The following is a 10,458-nucleotide window of genomic DNA, read 5'->3' on the forward strand; positions in this document are numbered from 1 at the left end:
ATGTCCAGGTACGAATTTTGGCCACCATGTTGCCCGCTTGTAGGTCTTCCAATGACAGCAAGATTTCTGTAATACGACGAAGTTATGTTTTAAGCGAATTAAAAAGACATACACGATGCTGTAGAGGAGAAGGTGGTTCATTGAACAGAACAGAATGTATGAGCGTCAGGCTTGCCTTTAATGTGGTCACCTCTCCTCGGCGTCCAGCTTTTGACACCGTCCACTGTGTGGGAAGTCATTGGCTCAAGTATGGGTGGGCCTCCATCAAGTAGCCCGCTGCTCCCAACTTACCTACAACATAGAAACACAATCTGGTTAACTCTTTTTCCAGCAAATTTGTGAGGCTTATTATATACAGGATGGTAAGAAACAGTCCGAAGACCTTGTACGGGTGCTGCAGGATAGGTTGTACAGGAAAGTGATTGTTAAGAAAAAAATTCGATAGGTTGCTAGTTTTCGAGTTAGCTGGTATTGAAGTTAGCCAATCAGATTGTTGCGCCCCGAAATTTAAGCGGCTCGCGAAAGACGATGTGCGAAACGTGTTCCTTGTTTGGTTTCTTAGACGGAAGGAGATATCGATACAAAAATAGTCATGGGATCGAACCGGAGCCAAAGGCTGAGCAGTATCCTCCGCTATCATGTTCGTCGTGAGAACAACTGACTCTAGTTGTATCTATGAAATGATAATTAAATCAAGGCCCCTAAGCTGTCGACAGGCGTTGATATACATCATCGGGGACAGTTGAAAATGTGTGCCCCGACCAGGACTCGAACACGGGATCCCCTGGTTAGGTGGCAAACGCTCTATCCACCTGAGCCAACGATGGCACGCAGGATAGTGCGACTGCAGGGATTTATCCCTTGCACGCTCCCCGTGATACCCACATTCCCAACTTAATGTCCACACACTACATTCGTAGTGCCCCTGCCCATTATACTCATATCTCGCTGTAGACAATCTTACGGAGTCCAGTATGAGTTCGGGCAATGCGTTTGCATCCAGCACAGAAGAGATGGTCAATGGCAGGTTAGTCTTAACTTTATGAAGATTGCATCTGTTCTTTCGGAACTTGGTAAGATTGTCTGCAGCCAGTAATGAGTGTAATGGGCAGAGGCACTACGAATGTAGTGTGAGGGTATTAACTTGGGAATGTGGGTCTCACGGACAGCGTGCAAGGGATATATCCGAGCGGTCGCACTATGCTCTATGCCCTCGGTGGCTCAGATGGATAGAGCGTCTGCCATATAAGCAGGAGATCCCGGGTTCGAGTCCCGGTCTAGGCACACATTTTCAGCTGTCCCTGTCGATGTATAACAACGACTGACGAAAGCTTAGGGTCTTGATTTAACTATCATTTCATTTTAAAAGAGCTGCATGGTCACCGAGGTACCATCTTCATGTGTAATTGTATCTGGCGGCCAACTTACTTTTGCCTCCACTACGGCCTGACTGGCTACCTTCAATGTAAATTAACTCAGAAACGACGCAACATATCGAATTTTTTTCTGGACAGTTATTTCTCAGCGCAACCTACCCTGCAAGACCTTACAAGCTCTTCAAACTATCTACCCTGTGTAATACAAACAATGAATGAACAAAATAATATCAATACTCTCTAATATAGATGTTGTTGTTGTTGTCTTCAGTCCTGAGACTGGTTTGTTGCAGCTCTCCATGCTACTCTATCCTGTGCAAGCTTCTTCATCTCCCAGTACCTACTGCAACCTACATCCTTCTGAATTTGCTTAGTGGATTCATCTCTTGGTCTCCCTCTACGATTTCTACCCTCCACGCTGCCCTCCAATACTTAATTTGTGATCCCTTGATGCCTCAAGACATGTCCTACCAGCCGGTCCCTTCTTTTTGTCAAGTTGTGCCACAAACTCCTCTTCTCCCCAATTCTATTCAATACCTCCTCATTAGTTATGTGATCTACCCATCTAATCTTCAGCATTCTTCTGTAGCAGCACATTTCGAAAGTTTCTATTCTCTTCCTGTCCAAACTAATTATCGTCCATGTTTCACTTCCGTACTTGGCTACACTCCATACAAATACTTTCAGAAACAACTTCCTGACACTTAAATCTATACTCTATGTTAACAGATTTCTCTTCTTCAGAAACGCTTTCCTTGCCATTGCCAGTCTACATTTTATATCTTCTCTACTTCGACCATCATCAGTTATTTTGCTCCCCAAATAGCAAAACTCCTTTACTACTTTAAGTGTCTCATTTCCTAATCTAATTCCCTCAGCATCACCCGACTTAATTCGACTACATTCCATTATCCTTGTTTTGCTTTTGTTGGTGTTCATTTTATACCCTACTTTCAGGACACTGTCCATTCCGTTCAACTGCTCTTTCAAGTCCTTTGCAGTCTCTGACAGAATTACAATGTCATCGGCGAACCTAAACGTTTTTATTTCTTCTCCATGGACTTTAATACCTACTCCGAATTTTTCTTTTGTTTCCTTTACTGCTTGCTCAATATAAAGATTGATTAACATCGGGGACAGTCTACAACCCTACCTCACTCCCTTCCCAACCACTGCTTCCCTTTCATGCCCCTCGACTCATATAACTGCCATCTGGTGTCTGTACAAATTGTAAATAGCCTTTCGCTCCCTGTATTTTACCCCTGCCACCTTTAGAATTTGAAAGAGAGTATTCCAGTCAACATTGTCAAAAGCTTTCTCTAAGTCTACAAATGCTAGAAATGTAGGTTTGCTTTTCCTTAATCTATTTTCTAAGATAAGTCGTAAGGTCAGTATCGCCTCACGTGTTGCAACATTTCTGCGGAATCCAAACTGATCTTCGCCGAGGTCGGCTTCTACCAGTTTCTCCATTTGTCTGTAAAGAATTCGCGTTAGTATTTTGCAGCTGTGACTTATTAAACTGATAGTTCTGTAATTTTCACATGTGTCAACACCTGCTTTCTTTGGGATTTGAATTATTATATTCTTCTTGAAGTCTGAGGGTATTTCGCCTGTCTCATACATCTTGCTCTCCAGATGGTAGAGTTTTGTCAGGACTGGCTCTCCCAAGGCCGTCAGTAGTTCGAATGGAATGTTGTCTACTCCAGGGGCCTTGTTTCGACTCAGGTCTTTCAGTGCTCTGTCGAACTCTTCACGCAAAATCGTATCTCCCATTTCATCTTCATCTACATCCTCTTCCATTTCCATAATATTGTCCTCAAGTACATCACCCTTGTATAGACCCTCTATATACTTCTTCCACCTTTCTGCTTTCCCTTCTTTGCTTAGAATTGGGTTTCCATCTGATCTCTTGATGTTCATACAAGTGGCTCTCTTTTCTCCAAAGGTCTCTTTAGTTTTAGTGTAGGCGGTATGTATCTTACCCCTAGTGAGACAAGCCTCTACATTCTTACATCTGTCCTCTAGCCACGCCTGCTTAGCCATTATGCACTTCCTGTCGATCTCATTTTTGAGACGTTTGTATTCCTTTTTGCCTGCTTCATTTACTGCGTTTTTATATTTTCTCCTTTCATCAATTTAATTCAATATTTCTTCTGTTACCCAAGGATTTCTACTCGCCCTCGTCTTTTTACCTACTTGATCCTCTGCTGCCTTCACTACTTCATCCCTCAGAGCTACCTATTCATCTTCTACTGTATTTCTTTCCCCCATTCCTGTTAGTTGTTCCCTTATGCTCTCCCTGAAACTCTGTACAACCTCTGGTTCTTTCAGTTTATCCAGGTACCATCTCCTTAAATTCCCACCCTTTTGCAGTTTCTTCAGTTTTAATCTGCAGTTCAAATTTGTGGTTTGGTCCCAAGGGCGAATGGCCTTGGACGATTTCTTTGATTATCTAAATAAAATTCACCCAAAAATAGTTTACCATGGAAATAGAAAAGGATAACAGAATATCTTTCTTGGATGTCTTAGGTATGAGACGGTCCGATAGAAGCTTGGAATATAAATTCTTTCGGAAGGCAACACATACGGACAGATATTTACATAAAAATTCTAATCATTATACACAACAAAAAAGGGGTTGTCATAAAAAGTCTTGTCGATCGAGCGGAACGGATAAGTACACCTGAACATTTGGATGCTGAAGTGAAACATCTGAAGCAGGCTTTTGAAAAAAAACGGCTACTCGAAAAAAGAGATAAATAGAATTTTGTGTCCAAGGAACAGAAGACCAAAAGATAAGAATGAACCACAACGACCGAAAAATACAGTAGTTCTCCCTTTTATTAAAAAAGTAACAGATCGGATCGGTAAGATTTTACGAAAACATGACATAAAACCGGTCTTCAAACCAACAAAGAAAATAAGTCAAGTACTACGATCTGTGAAGGATAAACGCCCTCCCCTGTCAACATGTGGTGTGTATAAAATTCCATGTATCTGTGGTAAAGTTTATATTGGTACTACCAAAAGAAGCGTAAATACGCGACTGAAAGAGCATAAAAGTCTTTGTCGACTTGGAAAAATAGAAAAATCAGCTGTAGCGGAACATGCTCTTCAACCAGGCAACCACCAAGTGAAGTTTTCGGATACAGAAGTTTTATCTACAACGTTAAATTACTATCCACGGCTATACAGAGAAACTATTGAAATTTATAAACATCACTATTATTTTAATAGGAAAGAGGAGGCTATGAAACTCAGTGATATATGGACAGTGGCTCTACAAAATTGCTAACAATTTTTATCTTTGACAAGGTGGTAATCGATAGTCAACCTTATCTTTGCTATGGATTATCACTGTTCATCACGTGTCACCTGAACCACGCCCCCCCTTTCTCACAATATATAAGTCGCTCTCAGACACCCGACCAGTCAGTCGGCAAGACTCAGCGGAGCAGCGCCTCTGAGGAAGTCCAGCGCAGTCCTGGACGAAACGTAAGGAGTAGAAAAGTTCTTGGACCACGACCTCATGTCCCGGAAAAGTATATCAACAGCAATAAACAGCAGGCTCTAATCCTAGATCAGTTTTCCACTCCTGTATCTTACAAATCTGTTGTTTGCCCTCTTACCTTCCTTGCTGTGGATCATTCCCATACCACAGACCTGTTTGTGTTAGATGCATTTAATGCTTTTGGTTTCTCCATTGCCGATGAGGTAAATTTAGAATCAGACCAAGTTCTGTATCAGCAACTAGAGGCCCTCTGCACTGAGTTTTCATCACTATTTTGACCTGGGCTTGTACTACCGATTTTCAGCTCACGTTACCATGAAACATTCCACCCACCCTTGTTATTTCAGATGCGACAGGTGCCTGTCACTTTGCACGACTCTGTCAAGGCCGAATTAGACCATTCGATGTCTGTCAATGTCATTTGGCCAATTTCTTCCAGTGGCCGGGCTACATCACTGGTCATTGTTATGAAGCTGACAGGTAAGCTTTGCCTCTGCAGTAACTTCCGTCTCATGATTAATGCATAGTCCATGACAGATATGTACCCTTTGCCCCACTCTTACAAGTTTCTTGCAAAATTAGGATGCAGCCACTACTTTTCCAAGACTGATTTGTCAGAAGTGTACCTCCAGCTCCTCTCGGATGAGGCCACTAGGCCACTGTCAATATACTTTTCAGCCTATAGCAATATCAACACTGTGTGCCCGCAATTTTTCAATGATTTTTAGAACAGCTGACAGCCTCTGTGCCTGGCTGTATCAGTTATCTCGATGACATCACTCTCCCAGGTGCTTCCATTGAAGACCACCTTAGAAATGTCCAGTTGTCGTTTTCTGTTTTGCAGTCTGCAATATTCCCAAATCTCAATTTTTTCAGCTGTCAATTGATTATTCTTCTGCGCGCTCACAGGAGCCCTACACGGTATTAGGCAGGTGTAACATTTCTTTGGCTCTCCAGTGTAGGTTTCTAGGTGCAAACGAATTATAGGCAGTGCAAGCATAAGGTGGTATGACAACCTCAATGTAGACTGTGGGGTACTGAAACAAGCTTTAGCCTAGTATGAAAAGAAGAACAAGAAGAAGAAGTCACTTCGCTGCCGTCGTGACAGAGTGCCGTGGCGAACTGCATGCTCAGACTTTTGCCTGTCTGGCAGGTCCGTGCCCGTGGAACAAAGCGAGCAATATGTGGCCCCTTCTGGCGGCACGTGAGACGCAGAGAGCCGGCGGCGCTTGTTTTCCAATTTTAGGCGGCGGGCGTTGTGTGCAGAAGACGCAGGGCCCCGAGCCTCGCGCCGGCCGGGAGGCAGAAGCAGCAGCCGCCTGCAGACCGTGGCTCCGGCAGTGACAAACGCCACCAGGTACCGCCCGCCCTGTCTATGCATACGAAACGCGCCGCGCCAACTGCGCGCCGCCACGCGCACACCGCAGACCAGCTCTGGAATATCGACGCCGTCTCCAGCGACCCGCCAAGGGCTCTCCGTTACCCTACCACCGAGCAGGAGGCGCTGCTGGGCTGCTACTGAGCGTCGGCGTCGATTGGTGAAGGGGAAACTCGTTCGCCGTTGAGAGGTACACTGACTGGGAAAGGTGACAAGCACCTAGAAGACATGGCGGGATGTCACAATAAGTTCATCTACACTACTGGCCATTAACATTGCTACAACAAAAAGAAATGCAGGTGATAAACGGGTATTCACTGGACAAATACATTATACTAGAAATGACACGTGATTACATTTCCACCCATAGATCCTGATAAATCAGTACCCAGAACAACCGCCTCTGGCCGTAATAACGGCCTTGATACGCCTAGGCATTGAGTCAAACAGACCTTGGTTGGAGTGTACAGGTACAGCTGCCCGTGCAGCTTCAACACGATACCACAGTTCACCAAGGGTAGTGAGTGGCGTATTGTGACGAGCCAGTTGCTCGGCCACCATTGACCAGACGTTATCAATTGGTGAGAGATCTGGAGAATGTGCTGGCCAGGGCGGCAATCGAACATTTTCTGTATCCAGAAAGGCCCGTACAGGACCTACAACATGCGGTCGTGCATTATCCTGCTGAAATGTAGGGTTTCACAGGGATCGAATGAAAGGTAGATGGTTCAAATGGCTCTGAGCACTATGGGACTCAACTGCTGTGGTCATTAGTCCCCTAGAACTTAGAACTACTTAAACCTAACTAACCTAAGAACATCACACACATCCAAGCCCGAGGCAGGATTCGAACCTGCGACCGTAGCAGTCGTACGGTTCCGGACTGCGCGCCTAGAACCGCGAGACCACCGCGGCCGGCTGAAAGGTAGAGCCACGGGTCGTAACACATCTGATATTTAACGTCCACTTTTAAAAGGGCAGTCAATGCGAACAAGAGGTGACCGAGATGTATAACCAATGGCACGCCATACCATCACGCCGGATGATACGCCAGTATGGCGATGACGATTACACGCTTCCAACGTGCGTTCACCGCGATGTCACCAAACACGGATGCGACTATCATGATGCTGTAAACTGAACCTGGATTCATCCCAAAAAATGACGCTTTGCCATTCGTGCACCCAGCTTCGTCGTTGAGTACACCATCGCAGGCGCTCCTGTGTGTGATGCAGCCTCAAGGGTAACAGCAGCAATGGTCTCCGAGCTGATAGTCCATGCTGCTGCAAATGTCGTCGAACTGTTCGTGCAGATGGTTGTTGTCTTGCGAACGTCCCCGTCTGTTGACTCAGGGATCGAGACGTGGCTGCACGATCCGTCCCAGCCATGCGGGTAAGATGCCTGTCATCTCGACTGCTAGTGATACGAGGCCGTTGGGATCCAGCACGGCGTTCAGTATTACCCTCCCGAACCCAGCGATTCCATATTCTGCTCACAGTCATTGGATCTCGACCAACGCGAGCAGCAATGTCGCGATACGATAAACCGCAATCGCGATAGGCTACAATCCGACCTTTATCAAAGTCGGAAACGTGATGGTACGCATTGCCCCTCCTTACACGACGCATGACAACAACGTTTCACCAGGCAACGGTGGTCAACTGCTGTTTGCGTATGAGAAATCAGTTGGAAACTTTCCTCATGTCAGCACGTTGCAGGTGTCGCCACCGGCGCCAACCTTGTGTGAATGCTCTGGAAAGCTAATCATTTGCATATCACAGCATCTTCTTCCTCTCGGTTAAATTTCGCGTCTGTAGTACGTCATCTTCGTGGTGGAGCAATTTTAATGGCCAGTAGTGAATATCCACATCGTATCCGCAAACCACCTAATGATGTGTGGCGAAGGGTGCTTCTAGTACTACTAACGGATCTCCCCTATCCTGTTCCATTCGCGTGGGAAAAATGATCGTATTGGCTCTAATTTCTTGAATTTCCTCGTCGTTGTCGTTACGCAAGGTGTATGTTTGAGTAAGCAGTATGCTATCCGACTCTTCCCAGAAAGTACTGTGTCGAAATTCCAATTGTATACTACCCCGTGACGCAAAACACCCCTTTTGTAACACCAGCCAATGGAGTATGTTGTGCACCTCAGTAAAGCTCTTGTGATTCCGTGACGAAACGCGCCGCTCTTTGTCGCATCTTCTCTCTGTCTTCTGTCAGTAATACTTGGTAAACAGTCAAGACTGATGAAGAATACTCAAGAATCTATTGAACAAGTGCGTTGTAAGCCACTTCCTTCATGGAGAGTTAAATTTCCTTAAGATTCTTCCAACTATTCTCTGCCTAACATCTGCTTTACTTACTATCTCTTTTATCTTTCCACTTGAAGTCGCCCTGGAGGGTTAGATACTGTTTTCAGGATTTTCTCATCGATTGTGTAGTTGTACAGTAGTGGCTTTCTTTACCTATGCAAGCGCAGTATGTTAAACTTATTTATGTTCAGGGTCAACTGCCAGAGTCTGTGCCACTCATCAATCTTCTCCAGGCCATTCTGCAAATCGATACTGTTTTCTGGCGTTGCTACTTACTTAGATAACTGCGTCATCTGCGTCATCTGCGAACATTATTAAACAACATCCGACGATTTCTACTAGATCATTTATGTACATTGTAAGCAATAACAATCCCGTCATGCATCCTTCGGGTACTCCGGATATTAGCCTTACACCTGTCGATTTTGTTCGTTAAGAGCGAGATGTAGAGTCCTGTCTGCAAGGAAGTATTGAATCCACGATAAGCTCGGATTCTTTTTCACTAAAAGGCAGTGAGGGACGGTCTCAAATGCCTTCCTGAAGTCAAAGAAGACGGCTTCTATCTGAGTGCCGTTATCTACAGTTCTGTGCATCTCATGGAGGAACAGGGCGAGCTGAGTTTCGCAAGATCTCTGTTTGTGGAATACATACTGATGTTTATAGTGAAGATTTTCGTTTTCCGAATGGATGATAATTCGTGAACATAAAACATCTTCCGTAATTGTGCAACTGATTGACGTCAACAATATAGATAAATGTGTGCATCTGTCCCGCGGTCCTTCTAGGAAACGGAAACGACATGGCACTTTTTTCCAGTCGCTAGGTACTCTTAGTTGCACCAGCTGTCTACGATAAACTGCTTCTAGGAGGATAAAGTCGCACAATTACACACCATACGCGGGTTTATAAAAGATTCGACCGGTGCAATTGTCTCTGAATGGTAGTACGGCCACCAGAGCACAATAGTGTTGTTCGTGTTTAGCTCTGTTACCAGAACTTGTGGCCTTTGTAAGGGACGTGAATGGCATCAGTTGTTAAGTGAGCACTGTGAACGACATGAGGATGTCGCACAACAGAGGGCGACAGCGTTATCAGGACCTGACCGAATTTGAAACGGGCCTCACTTTGGATCTCCCTTTGGTCGCCTGTCGAATTGTACAATATCCAGATTTTTGGGGCATCCAGATTCGGCGCAGGCCTAATATAGGACTGCATGAGAAGGTGAGGGCAGACAAGGTTCCGGTCGACCACATCTGATCATCACCACTTTGGAGTAGCGCCGATTTGTCTTCCTGTGTCCAAGCGACTTCCTCCAACTATGTGTGGCGTCCATAACCGTTGGTCGACCACTTCATTTATTTTATTTTGGTTTTATTTGCTACCGTTTACAGAAGACCTGCCACCTTGTTACAATTTATGTTTAGAATATAGGAAATTAGGAAGATAGAAAAGAGGTAATGACTTGTTGTTACTTTATGATTATACATACTGAAAAATTTTCTAAAATAAAAAGATTCTTACATTTAAGGAGAAATAAAGATAACAGGAAAGTAAATGGATTTGTATTATGATCCCTCCACCTCTCTCTCTCGGATGGGCGGGCTCGGCAAATCATCGAGACTGTCACATTCGAGGTAGCGTACATAATACATCTTTCTTATTAATTTTTTAAATTTGTATGTACAGACGTTTGTTTGTATTATTCTTGTATTACATTTGTTACTGTTCACATATGTTTTATACTGGACATAACAGCACTCCGACTTCAGGCCAGAAGTGGCCCATCGGGACCATTCGACCGCCGTGTCGTCCTCAGTGAGGATAGGAACAGGAGGGGCGTGTGGTCAGCACACCGCTTCCCGGTCGTTACGATGCTTTTCT

General features: G+C 44.7%; 1 non-coding gene across 1 annotated transcript; it reads left to right on the forward strand.

The window, feature by feature from the left end:
• The first annotated feature begins 1,209 nt into the window (after nt 1–1,209).
• Nucleotides 1,210–1,284, forward strand: Trnai-uau (transfer RNA isoleucine (anticodon UAU)). The gene has a single exon. It is a non-coding gene; the product is annotated as a tRNA-Ile (tRNA).
• The last annotated feature ends 9,174 nt before the right edge of the window (nt 1,285–10,458 follow it).

Source organism: Schistocerca gregaria, chromosome 8 (genome assembly GCF_023897955.1).
Source record: "Schistocerca gregaria isolate iqSchGreg1 chromosome 8, iqSchGreg1.2, whole genome shotgun sequence".
In the NCBI taxonomy this organism is placed as follows: Eukaryota; Metazoa; Arthropoda; class Insecta; order Orthoptera; family Acrididae; genus Schistocerca; species Schistocerca gregaria.